This window comes from Hyaena hyaena, unplaced genomic scaffold (assembly GCF_003009895.1).
Source record: "Hyaena hyaena isolate Hyena2069 unplaced genomic scaffold, ASM300989v1 scaffold_855, whole genome shotgun sequence".
NCBI classification, from domain to species: Eukaryota; Metazoa; Chordata; class Mammalia; order Carnivora; family Hyaenidae; genus Hyaena; species Hyaena hyaena.
The window spans coordinates 587,480-601,149 of NW_024081489.1; the positions used below are offsets into that span (position 1 = coordinate 587,480).

The window sequence follows — 13,670 nt, forward strand, 5'->3', positions numbered from 1 at the left end:
CTCCTTGGGATTTCTGAGCAGTACTCCAGTGTATGGACATACTCAGTAGGTATATACATTTCCCAGTTGAAGAATACTTGGGTAATTTCCAGTGTGGTGCAATGTAGCCATCATAAACATTCCCATACAGATTTTTGTTTGAACACTTGGATAATTGCCTAGAACTGGAATAGCAAGGGAAGTGAGTGTTCACCTTCATAAGAAACTTCCAGCCTTTACCATGGTGGCTGCAGCATTTTGCAGTTGTACCAGAAATGAATGAGATCCAGTTGCTTAGAATCTTAGTCATTGTTATAGGTGTGTAGCAGTTATCACATGGTTTTAATTAGCACTTCCTTAAGGACTAATGACATTACTTTTTCATGTGTTCACTTATGCTCTATACTTTTTTCCCCCTTTGACCATTTCATTGTACCCACAAAGTACTAAGAATATGCTAGATGCTTAATGAATATTTGTAGATTGTTGAATTGCAGTCCACTCTTCTGTGCCAGTTGCTTCCTGTTACTAGTAACTACCATTTTTGAGCACATACTGTGTGCCAGGCACTAAGTGCTTTACATATATCTTATTTCATACTCACATAACCCCATGACGATGGTGGGTATTTTTATCCCCATTTGATATGAAAAGGGCAAACGATGTTGACTTGTCAACATTCTAATCTTTCTCTTTCCCCCAAGAGGTCCTTGTGTGGAGCTTTTGGATACTGCTGCCAATGACGCGAGGAGTGAATTGAAGTAATCCAAAATAGGCTAAAATAATCTATATAATGAAGAGCTGATCTAGAGGTTGGTGGGACCATGGGGAGGAAAGGAACCTGTACTTGGGAGAGGTGGGGGGGGTATAGTTGTAGAGATGGGGGAAGGTGGAGGGGAGAGAAGATTTTTGTTTGTGTGGTTGTTTGGTTTGATTTAATTTGGGTTGGGAGAAAAGACAGAGTAAGGGACAGCAACTACAAAGAAGAGACTTTGGGGAGCCAGCAGATGATGAGAGTACTTAGGATGCTGACTGTTTGAATGTGGAACATAGTTCTTTTGGAGAGTTTTGAGTGAACCAAACAGAAATATGGCTTTGGGGGGCAGGATTGAATTTGTTTTCATTTCGGCAATGGTGAAAATCATAATGCTTATTCAGATTTCACCAGCCACCTGGGCATGTATGTGCGCGCACGCATGCGGGATTCCATGCAGTTTTACCAAATGTGTAGCTCTGTATAACCACCACCGCAATCCAGATTTTTAACTATACCACATGACTCCCTTGGGCCATGCGTTTTTAGCCATACCCCCCATCCCTAGCCCTTTGCCACCACTAATCTGCCCTCCATATGAGTGATGATGCTATTTCACAAATGTCATGTGTATGGAATCATGCAGTATGTGTCCTTCTGAGACTGGCTTTTTGACTCAGTGTGATTCTTTTAGGTTTATGCAAGTTGTTGCATATGCTAGTAGGTCTTCCCTTCTGCTCGTGAATCATACTCCTGGGTATGAATGCACCATAGTTTGTTTAAATATTCACCTACTGAAGGACATTTAGGTGGTTTCCAGTTTGGGACTATTATGAACAAAGCTGCTATGAACATCAGTTTCTAAGTCCTTTTAATTTTTTAATTTTAAAAGAAAATGTGAAACTATTTTCCAGCCTCGTATATTCCTACCAACAGTACGTCAGTCATCCAGTTTCTCTACCTCTTTGCAAGTATTTCATGTTCACATTATTTTTTTTAATGTTTATTTATTTTTGAGAGAGAGACAGACAGCATGACTGGGGGAGGGGCAGAGAGAGAAAGAAACTGAAGTCGAAGCAGACTCCAGGCTCTGAGTTTTCAGCACAGAGCTCAATGCGGGGCTTGAACTCATGGGCCATGAGATCATGACCTGAGCTAAAGCTGAATGCTTAATTGACTGAGCCACCCAGGAACCCCAACAGTATTTTTTATTTTAGTTATTCTGATAGGCATGTGGTGATATTTTATTGTGGTTTTACTGTTAATTTATGTAATAACTAATGATATTGAGCAACTTGTCACATGCTTATTTGTCACCTGCAGAGCGCCTCTATTGAAATATCTCTTCACATCTTTTGCCCATTTTCTAATTATATGTTTATTTTTTACTTTCAAGATCTGAGAATTATTTATATGTCCTAAACACAAGCCTTTTGTCAGATAAACAACGTGCAAATAGTTTCTCCATTATAGTATGTCTTTTCATCCTTAGCAAGGCCTCTCATAGATCATCTTTTTCATTTTGATGAGGTTCAGTTTTTCAATTTCTCTTTTTATGAACCATGCTTTTGTCATCAAGCCTAGCTCTTTGCCTTGCCCTAGGTCCTGAAGATTTTCTCCTGATTTTTTCTGAACATTTTATGGTGTTGTGTTTTACCTTTAAGTCCATGGTCCACTTTAAGTTGATTGTTTTTAATGTTTATTTTTGAGAGAGAGAGAGAGAGAGAGCACGCGCCAATGGGAAGGGCAGGCAGAGAGGGAGAGAGCAGGAATCCCAAGTCAGCTCTCTGTTGTCAGCACAGAGCCTGACAGGGGACTCAAACTCACGAGCTGTGAGATCATGACCTGAGCTGCAGTTGGATGCTTAACTGACTGAGCCACCCAGGTGCCCCTAAGTTGACTTCTGTGTAAGGTATGAGGTTAAGGTCAAAGTTTACTTCATCTATTTATATATTGACTTTTTTGCTGATGGATATCCAGGTTGCTCCAGCATCATTACTGAAGCGCCATCTTCCTTTCGTTGAATTGCTCCTGATTGTTTTCAGAAAATTAGTTGGGTGGAATGGGATTTTTATTTCTGTGAGATGCAACCCACGCTAAGACTGTTAACAAGAGAGCTGATCCCTACTCACGTTTTATGTGAATGGGGAAATGGAAATTCCAGGACTCTAACATCATGCAGCTTCTGTCTTTATACTCTTTAATTGTCCTTTCTTCACTGTTTGTAAGAGTCATAGTCTTAGGACCAAGAATCGGATAGTACGTTGTATGATGTCTTAGATGTCAAAATAGTGTTCTGATGCTGTATCATTGCAGCAAGGCCAGTATGCTACTGAACTTTAAATTAACTTCACATTTGTACCTTTCCCTTCAGTAAAGGAGGTTGGGCACTGCAAGCTCAGAAAATACATAAGAATACTTTTGGTGCCTTTGCACAATGTTTTGACATCCACATCTGCAGAATTCTTGCAGACTCTTACCTAAATGTGGATGAAACAAGCCCTTTGATTTTTAAAGGAAAAAAAAAGGACAAGCAATTGCCTTTAATTTAGCCACTGTGGTTGGTGTTAACAGGGCTGGGTACCTAGGATTTAAATGAAATGTCATATTCTTTACACACAGAAAGCTGCAGTGACACAGGCCTGGGCAGATTCACTCCTGCGCATGGCAGATCAGGTCTGCGGAAGGCTCATGACAACCCTGGAAGTGTGGCAGTATAAGATTTAAACCCTCCACGCTAATAATTAAAGATAGTAGAGGAGCACCTGGGTGGCTCAGTTGGTTAAGCGTCCGACTTCACCTCAGGTCATACTCTCATGGTCCATGAATTCCAGCCCCGCTTTGGGCTCTGTGCTGACAGCTCAGAGCCTGGAGCCTGCTTTGGATTCTGTGTTTCCCTCTCTCTGCTCCTACCCTACTCATACAAATAAACATTTAAAAAAATTTTTTTTTTTTTACAAATAGTTTATTGTCAAATTAGTTTCTACATAACACTCAGTGCTCATCCCCAAAGTGCCCTCCTTCATGCCCATCCCCCCTCCCCCCCACATCCATCAGTCCTCAGTTTTTGTCAGCATTCAAGAGTCTCTCATGGTTTGCCTCTCTCCCTTTCCCCCACCATTTCTGCCCTTCTTCTCCCCCTTGTTCCTCCGTCAAGTTCCTCCTAATCCTCCTATACGTGCAAACATATGGTATTTGTCCTTCTCTGCCTGACTTATTTCGCTCAGCATAACACCCTTTAAAAAAAGACAGAAAAGTGGCCCATGAAGTTTCAGTTTTCTGGAAGTATCCTCACATTTTTTCAAATGTATTTTCTAATTTGACTTTGAGTCAGGTAATTCAGATGGATGGATGGATGGATGGATGGATGGATGGATGGATAGGCGGATAGATAGATAGATAGAGAAAGGGAGGGAGGAAGGAAGGGAGGAAGGAAGGAAGGAAGGAAGGAAGGAAGGAAGGAAGGAACTTTTTAAAAATGTTTTTACATTTATTTACTTTTGGAGAGACAGAGCACAAGCAGAGGAGGGCCAGAGAGAGAGGGAGAGACAGAATCCAAAGCAGGCTCCAGGCTCTGAGCTTTCAGCACAGAGCCCGACACGGGGCACGAACCCACAAATCATGAGATCATGACCTGAGCTGATGTCAGATGCTCAACCAACTGAGCCACCCAGGTGCCCCAGAAGGAAATTTTTATGCAATTTTAAAAGGCAATGCAAAGGTAACACAAGTGCCATTATTCCCTTTGGTTTTTTTTCTGAATTTATTTATATTTCTATAACACCCGTTATACCTGATTTTAACTGTTTATCTAATCATTGTTCACCCTTCACTAAACAGTAAACTCCTTGAAAGCAAGGATAAATTCATGGTCATCTTCAGAACCATATTGCCTGGTACAGTGCCTGGTCTATGAATACTAGTGTCAGCATTGTCAGCATGATTACTTTGTAATTAAAGTATCTTATTTATTTTTACATTGCCTATAGAAGGACACCTGTATCAGTTTTGGAATCACTTCCTCAAATACTATTCATGTGTAGGGGGGGTAGAGGACGACACTAGACTCTACCTAGTGTTACTGGACTCCAGCTTCCATAGACATTTGTATAAGTGCACACATCCCCAGGCCATTGATAACACTGCGGCTATTTTTATAAATGGAAATGCTCTTAAAGAAGATTATTAGCTTCCTAATTATTTTGTGATGCATCGCATGGTGGTGTTTGTTGGAAGATACATGTTCTGCATATGTTTACTGACTGTATAGCATTATTTCATTCAGTTTCCAGTTTTCATGTAAGAATCACAGCATCCGTGTTAAAGAAAAAAAAGAAAAGAGAAACTCTTTGAAGACAAAATACAATTAAGTCTTCAGAGAGTTAAATAATTAGACACTGCATGTTCGAAGAGCAGGAGTTGTGATCATTTTTGGTGAGACACGTTGTTGCTGATTCTTCTTGCGTCTAAATGCTGTTTCCCCTCTCTCCTGCCATGAGCACCCTACAAATGAGTCAAGCATGATGAGCGCTGCTCACTGAACTCCTTTAGACCAGCCACTGTGGGTTCCTGTAGAAAGTAATTACTAAAAAAGATCACAGAGCCATTTACAAATATAAGTGCTAAGTCTGGGTTGCAGAGAAGCACTGTGGAGCCCAATATAATAGTGCAATAATAGAATTATACACATAGATGCTTGTAAACACATGTAGGTTTCCGATCAGCTCTAACAGACGGTACTCTAGATATATCTCAAAAGCTTTAGTATCATTATTGCACTGAGACATAAACATCTTTAATAACCTTCCCTTAAGGATTTTCAAAGAAAAAGCTATGAAAAACCCTTGAACATGAAGCTTTTCTTAGAAGGGAAATGAATAAAATGGACATCAAGAGATGCTATAAATTGACGTTGCCTCACAGGAAAAGTTTTACTAAAAGATATTTAAAGAGGTTATTATTTCATGTTTGCAAATACAAATGCATGTCACTGCCTTCATTCGACTTTCTGCTGCCCACAGGAATTTCACTGACACAGTTTGCCTGGGCGTCTGGGCACTACCAAATGGTCCAGCCAAGAATCTAAGCCCCAACTGTAAAAGGGCAGGAAAGAACATCTTTCACATTTGTCACATTTGATACAACCGCTGAGCCTGCTTCTTTCTAGCAGACACATAGCTGCAGATGACGCTGATTACTTTAGCGAATTAAAAGCAAAGCCCACCACTAGATTAATTAAAATTATTCTAATCTGGCTGGCATTCCTATTAATTACAGTTTTACATGGCAATTTGACAGACTGGATGAATATGCTAACTAGTGTACATAGGCCTCTCACTGTCTCTAAATTATTCACCTACCAACTAGTGGCTGTAAGTGTAATAATTATAACAGCATAGTGACAACACCTGAATGGAAATGTTTTACACGGAGTTATATTTTAGTTTGGCTGAGACCATCACTCAGAGTCGTAAATTATGTCACAGGGAGTAGGAAGGTTGAGCTCAAATTTGGAACTAAGTATAAGCTATTTAATATCTAAATTTTAAACACCAGAGTGAAAAACTTAAGCACATTTTCATTCCCAACATCCCTCTCCGAGCCACCCACACTGTGGCTTATGCTCCTCTACACCTGAACTCCATTACTGTCCCTGTAATTGAAACACCCACATCTTTAGGTTTCCCTCACCAGACAAGGTTTTATTTTCCATGTCCTTGTTACCACTACAATAATTGAAAATCCCCTACTTTCTATATTCTTATCATCCACATTGAAGGTAATATGTTCCCACCTCTAACACACCCATCCTGTGCATTTTAATTAAGACAGACATCCCTCTATTCCTTGTGTTTATCACCTATGCTTACCTCGTGTTCTTCTCTTTTTCTTTCATTATTTTTCTAACACTGAGTATTTATTACTATTTCACTCTGAGATTCACATGTATGTTTATGAATTCTGATTTTCTAGATATCAAATGTCATGGATGTTCTTTCCAGTCTAGAGTCATCTAAATGCTAATAATTCTCAATTTGATCCTAAGAATCAGAAAATAAAAGAGAAAAGGGCCTTTACAATATATAAACTATATAAACATGTTCACTGAATGTACTGTTGTATCTGTGGGAGAGAAGTTGTTCTAAAAATAACTTCTCAAAAGCAAACAGCAGACCTCAAGGAAGGTTAATGTTACACTCACTGTATTTCAATTTACTTTCTTCCAGTTTTGTTGAGGATCACCAAACGAGCTAATAACCCTGAAGTGTGGGATCATATTAAACAAAAGGAGGACATTTTGATTCATGGATGCACCATGTTACAAAGCTTGTCCTTTTTAAAGTTTGAGGTGGGCTTTCAGCCCTCTCTGGCACATGTGAGCGTACTGAGCCATGGCCCAGAGCCTAGGGGCTGTCGCATATGGCGACTTGGTCATTATGGGAAATCTCAATAGTTGCCAAATCCACCTAATGTATTAATTAACATATCAGTTCACCAAGTATTCAGTGCCTTTTCTATGCTCAGCATTCTGTCAGATACTATTTGTAAACAAAATAAATCTAAAACATAGTTTCTTAAACAGAACCCTCAGGAGTTTGGTGGGCAATCATACTTAATCTGTGATCAGGTTGGCAACTAAAATCAATCCTTTTGGAGTTTTTTTCTTGGGTTTGTTTGTTTTTGTTTTACTTATGTATTTCCAAATGAGTTAGTCATCTTATAGCATTTTTGTTTCTGGTTTCTTTCTTGTTGGTTTTCGACTCGGTTGACAAAATCAAAATACATGTGTGTAGGCTTTATAATTTTCAATCATTTGCTTAACCCTCCACGTGAAAAGAGAAAGTCGCTAAGATGTGTGTTAATCTAAGTAGAGTGTGCATCTGGAAAATGGTGGGGTTTGTGAGGTTTGTGTTTTATGCTGCCCTTTGCTCCACTGTGTGGAGCTTTCGTGTGTCCTCCAGACTGGCGCTGGCCCTCAAGGAACTGAGACTAGTAAGGAGCCTCACTCTCTTCTGCTTCATTAAAATTTACCTTAACTCTGTGCCATTTCTTCAGGGAATTCCCTGAATATCTAAAAATTGATCAATTTCTCTTTGATTTTATGCCCTCCTTGTTCTGTTGCCCCAATAAATCCTAGAGGAAAACATCTGTAGGAAATCAAGCATGCAACTCAGACATTAGTTAAAATATAAGCCCATAGGGTCCTATTAAGCTGGCTGCATTTTGAGAGGGACACTGGCTCAAGATTTACTTGTAACTGCCAAAATCGACATATTTTTATGATTTCCAAGGAGCAGTCAAGTTCTGGAACAGTGATTTATAAACTCATAGGCAATTGTTTACCAATGCTTCAGTTCATTACTGAACTTTGGAAGATACATCAGAGATAAATCACAGTGTAGTCCCAGATAGGTCATGCCCTTCTGATCTGCACTTCTGTAGGTCATAGACCAAAAGGCCATATGATCCAAGAAGAATGAAAACAAAGGTGGATGGGTATTTTAAGGAAATTTTCTATCCAATCTGATAATCAGTTATTTCCCACTCTTGGCTATTTCTGTTTTAAGGAGTTGGGGCCAGTCTTACAATACTAGCATGGTCTCTTCTTAGAAACAGTGATGGAGGGGCACCTGGGTGGCTCAGTCAGCTGAGCATCTGATTCTTGATTTTGGCTTAGGTCATGATTTCAGAGACATGGGATCAAGCACTGAGCATGGAGCCTGCTTGGGATTCTCTGTCTCTCTCTGTTTGCCTCTGTGTCTCTCTCTCTCTGTCTCTCTCTCTCTCTCTTCCTCTGCCCCTCCCCTGTCCACACACATGAGCACACAGTGCTGGAAAGATACCGATCCATCCCTTCTCTCTGATGTTAGATTTTATGCAGCCTACCACACTTATAATTTCATTTGTCACTAATGTGTTCCAATTTCTGAGATAACAATTAATCTTATGTTAATTACATTTTAAATTGACCACAATATATTTTTATAGCAACACTTAAAATATCGTCAGCAAGATTTTACATATATCATTGTTGAAGGCAGTTTACTTTTGAGGAGATTTATGTGGCTGATAATTCCTTGAGAAGTACGTGAATTCTTAAAACTCTTTTTGAAAGGAGGATATTTCTGGGATTTGGACATAGTTGTGGAGCATCGTGTAATTAGGCAGTTTTCACTCCTTCATCTAATTATACCAACAAGCATGTAAGGGAAGATATATTTTCTTCCAGATTGTCTACTTAACATTTTGTCCATTGCAATAACCTGTCTTCCAGATTTATAAGCCATACATAGCACAGTCATGTGAGACTGTGATAGTTTTATGTGTCAACTTGACTGGGTCACAGTGTGCCCAGATTAAATATTATTTCTGGGTATGTCTGTGAAGCTGTTTTCAGATGAGATGAGCACTTGAATCGGTAAACTTCATAAAGCAGATAGCCCTCACCAAAGCGAATGTGCATCATTCATCCCATTCAGGACCTGGACAAGAAGCAGAGGATGGGAAGGTTTGTCCTCTCTTTCCCTGCCTGAGCTGGAACGTTGATCTCCAGCCCTGGGCCAAGATTTACACCATTGGCTCCCCTGAATTCCAGGCCTTTGGGCCCAAACTGGAATTATACCACCAGCTTTACTGGATCTCCATCTTGCAGACAGCAGAGTGTGGGACTTCTCAGTCTCCATAATTGTGTGAGCCACTCCCCCATAAGGAATAAACATATGTCTATTAACAGACAGCTATTCCAACCCTCTGCCTTTTAGTACCTCCAAACCCCTAATGACATATTTGCATGTTCTCCACTAGCATCACTGCTGAAACCATTGAAATTTCAAGAAGCTCATCACGTTGCTTATAAATATGTATTATATTAAAATGCCACATCTGCTCTGAAGTTGTGTCATGGTCACTTCATCTCTCTGGGCATCAGTTTTCTCAAATGTCAAGATAAAGGAGAGCTAGAAATGCAGTACTATCCCTTGTAAGTCTAAAATTCTGGTGTTCTTTGAATAATTCCATGGATCTTCTACTTTTCTGCTTTACTCACATCACACTGAAAGACTGATGTAGATTATCATCTCAAAAAATCAGATTGTTAGTGCAGGAGAGACCTTTGAGATTATCAGCTAACAGCTTCATTTTGCAGATAACATAGAGTTTGAGAAGTGAAGTTTCTTCTCAAACTTTCTACAGTCAGTAAGGTACTGGCACTAAATGTCAACTCTCCTGCTGATGTCATCCTCGCTCCTCTATGCTCTGACATTTTTTCTTGTATTTTTATTTAAATCAAAGATATTCTAAAGTAAATCTGATCAATGAGATGCAACTCCTATGCACAGCTATTTCAGAATATTAAAGTCCAAAAACACACAAAAGGAGATGAAAAACAGGATGCCGAATAGCACCCAGTTAGGCAAATTAGCACTGATTCACAGTGCCAGGGACCAAAATGAAATAAGGACAAGCCGAAAAAAATTCAAAGATTTGGGGCAAGGAAGGAATTTAATAAAAATTGAAATAAGACCTGGAGAATCACAGCTCTGCTTTTGTCATTGACATTCGCCACCATCAAGTTCATCTTTACTGGGACATTGGTAAAGAAGGAGGTATGATCCCTCTGTAGACCAAAAGACTCTCGGCCCAGAATGGCAGACTTTATATTTGTCTTTAGAACTCCAGTTTCAAGGGGCGCCTGGGTGGCTTAGTCAGTTAAGCATCCGACTTTCGCTTAGGTCATGATCTCGCGGTTTGTGGGTTCAAGCCCCGCGTCGGGCTCTGTGCTGACTGCCAGCTCAGAGCCTGGAGCCTGTTTCAATCTGTGACTCCCTCTCTCTCTGACCCTCCCCTGCTCATGCTGTCTTTCTCTCTCTCTCTCCTAGAAATAAATGAAAAACATTAAAAAAAAAAAAAAAGAAGTCCAGTTTCGAGATTCTACTTATAATTCACATGCAGAAAGTCCCGATCTGTATCTGTTGGCTGTTGCAAATCATAACCATCTTGCATGGATTGCCAGCTTGTCCTATCTGGTAAACATTTGGGTCTGTTTCACTTCACCTCATTCCGTCTTCAGTGCTCATTTCTTTTCTTTGTTCATTTTCAAGCATTTTTGCAACTTTAAGGAGAGCTTTTGGAGTTCTCTCTCTGGTCTATGCCAGGCATTTTTCTCATTCCATCTGTTGTTTGTCTTGTACCTTCATTTCTCTGCAGCCATCTTGACACATGTCAAGATCTTTAAAGGAATTACTAGTAGAAAATAATGGGCTTCTAGTTATGGAATGACTAAGTCACAAGAATAAAAGGTACAGCACAAAGAATAGAGTCAATGGTATTAGAATAGCATTGTATGGTGACAGACGGTGGCTATACTTGGGGGGAGCATAGCATGGTGTATAGAGTTATTAAATCACTCTGTTGTACTCCTGAAACTAATATCACACCATGTGTCAGCTATACTCAAATTTGAAAAAAAAGAAAATATGGGCCTCTAACATTCTCCATATATATATACCACAGCCCTACAGTCCAACTGCTTTATAGTATTCAGAAATTTTCTCAAGAGAAGGCCTACTAAAACTCAAAACCACAATTAAATGTTAAATTGCATGAATAATGTGTTTTAGAAATACCTGTAGGCACTAGCTCAAAGGCTCAACCTGCCAATCTGGTGTTTATAAAGTCACTCTAGCTCTGTGACAGTACAGCCTCTCTTCTTCAAAGTTTCCATGGAGTCTTGCAGGAATCATAAGAACCCTGAGCATGAATAAAATGGACTGAGTGTCAGAGAATGATCTAATAGATTCAGATAGGTGATGTGACCATCTGGTTATAGAAGGAAGAAATTCTCAGGCCTCAAACCTGCAGATTGTTTTTCAATCTCGTTGTCATTGCATTACAAACCAGTCCACCCCAGTCCACCCTAGCATTTTAAGAGGACAGCTTAATCCAATTCTCATTGAGGTGTTGACTTTGGTTAAACCCTCTCTCCAGAGAGCTTGTTCCTTGGAAGACACCACAGGAACCCCCTATGATCCATGCATAATATATGTGCTAATCAGAACTCCTAATCCCTCTGGATAAATATACTGAATGTCATTTCTACTTCCCACGTTGAGTTCAAAAGCTAGAATTCAAAAAGTATAGTCCTTGTTTAGCTTTTTAGCATAATACACCTTCAAAACAAGATTCCAGGGAGAAAGGTAGAATAAACAGAGAACTGTCAAATTGGATGCCACTATGGTGAAGGTGTTGAAAAGGTTACGTGTCTGAAACAAACATAAGTAGGTGACTTAGAGGTAATGACTAAGTGCTTTTTCTAGTAACCGTTTCCTCCATGTGCCGCAAACACATTTACCCTAAATGCCTCACACCAGGGCTAATTAAGTCACAGGGACTGCCATTCCCTTTTCTCTTTCCTCTTCCCCAACAAGCAGATGAGAAACAGAAAATCATTGTGTCGCATTGTCACCCCTGCAGAGATAATAGTCTAAAAACTGTCCCACTCCAGCAAGGAGAGAGTATACTCATGTCATCCCCTCATTTCCTGCTACATCATGGAAATTTAGAGGTGAACCTATTAGAAAATGTTGAGCTTTCAAAGAGTCATTATCTTCTCCGTGGTTTGAAAAAAAGGTCATTTTGAACTTTGAAACTCATTATTTAGCACGATTTTCACACAGAGATATATACAGTGATTGCACTAAAGTCTAAACCAAAGAAACCATTAAACTCTAATCATGCATTTGGTGGCATTAATGCTATTTTCCTCTAAGGAACCAAAGGTAGAAAGCATAGATGTCATAAATGCAGGTCTTGCGGTAATCCTATCATCCTACTGCTTCAGAAACCCTTTACAATCCAAATGGCTTCCTGCCTTTTTATATCACAGTTCTGTCTTGGGCAGGGAGCAAACAAGAATATGTTACAACTGGTGGGAAGCTCAGTGGGAGCTAAGGGGCCCTTCCCTCTCTTTTCCTCTCTGAAGTCCAACATCAGCTGTGACTTTGACTCCGAATACTGAACAAGGAAGAAGGAAAGTAGGTTCCCCACAAGAATGTCATATGTGAACAGTATTCATGTCTTTTAGATAAGAATCATGCCATGTAGGGTGTGTACTTTGAATTATTTTCAGGTAAGGTCACAGCTTTCTATTCAGCCAGCAGCCTGAAGTTGTAGACTCAACACAAGACTAGCTCTGAGCATTTCTGTGTTCCTATCCTTTTTCTGCCAAAAACCGAGGTTATGAACATGAGAAAATCATGTACTGACTCTAGGCCTCTTTACCCCTCTCTGTCAAATGAGGACATAGTGCAGGTGGCTTTTAGTCTTTTCCAGTTTATGAGGGTGTGAAACCAGCATTGCTTTAGAATGATGAAAGCTTAACTTTTCTCTCATAGGAGACATTTTCCTTTAAAGAGAGAACAAGAGAGGGGATGCCTGGGTGGCTCAGTTAGTTAAGTGTCTAATCCTTGATTTCGGCTCAGGTCACGATCTCACTGTTCATGAGTTCGATCCCCACATCTGGCTCTGTGCTGACTGTGTAGAGTCTGTTTGAGATTCTCTCAATCTCTCTCTCTCTACCCCTCCCCTGCTTGCTCGCATGCTTTCTCTCTCTCAAAATAAATAAACATTTTTTAAAACCTTTAAAAATAAAATAAAATAAAGTAAAATTAAAATAAAATAAAATAAAATAAAATAAAATAAAAACAGGACAACAGAAGATAGGTCATTTTCTGAGTGCCTCCATAACCTGGGCACTTTGTAGGTGCTACAGAATGTGAGCCACTGATCTGTATTTGAATCCAACAACTCAAAAAATGACCTTCCTGAGAGTAGGCTATGAGTCCTAAATTGCAGGTACAAGCACAGAGGCCCTATCCTGCTCCCTCTCCACATATGATTAACCTCACACTGGCCATGTTAATTCCAGTCATTAATCTAA

The 13,670-nt window shown here is 39.8% G+C and overlaps 1 protein-coding gene across 1 annotated transcript in view; it reads left to right on the plus strand.

Annotated features, from left to right (window-relative positions):
- Positions 1 to 13,670, plus strand: part of LOC120222260 (contactin-associated protein-like 2) — a 778,685-nt gene that overhangs the window by 532,980 nt on the left and 232,035 nt on the right. The gene's annotated exons all lie outside the window — the stretch shown is intronic.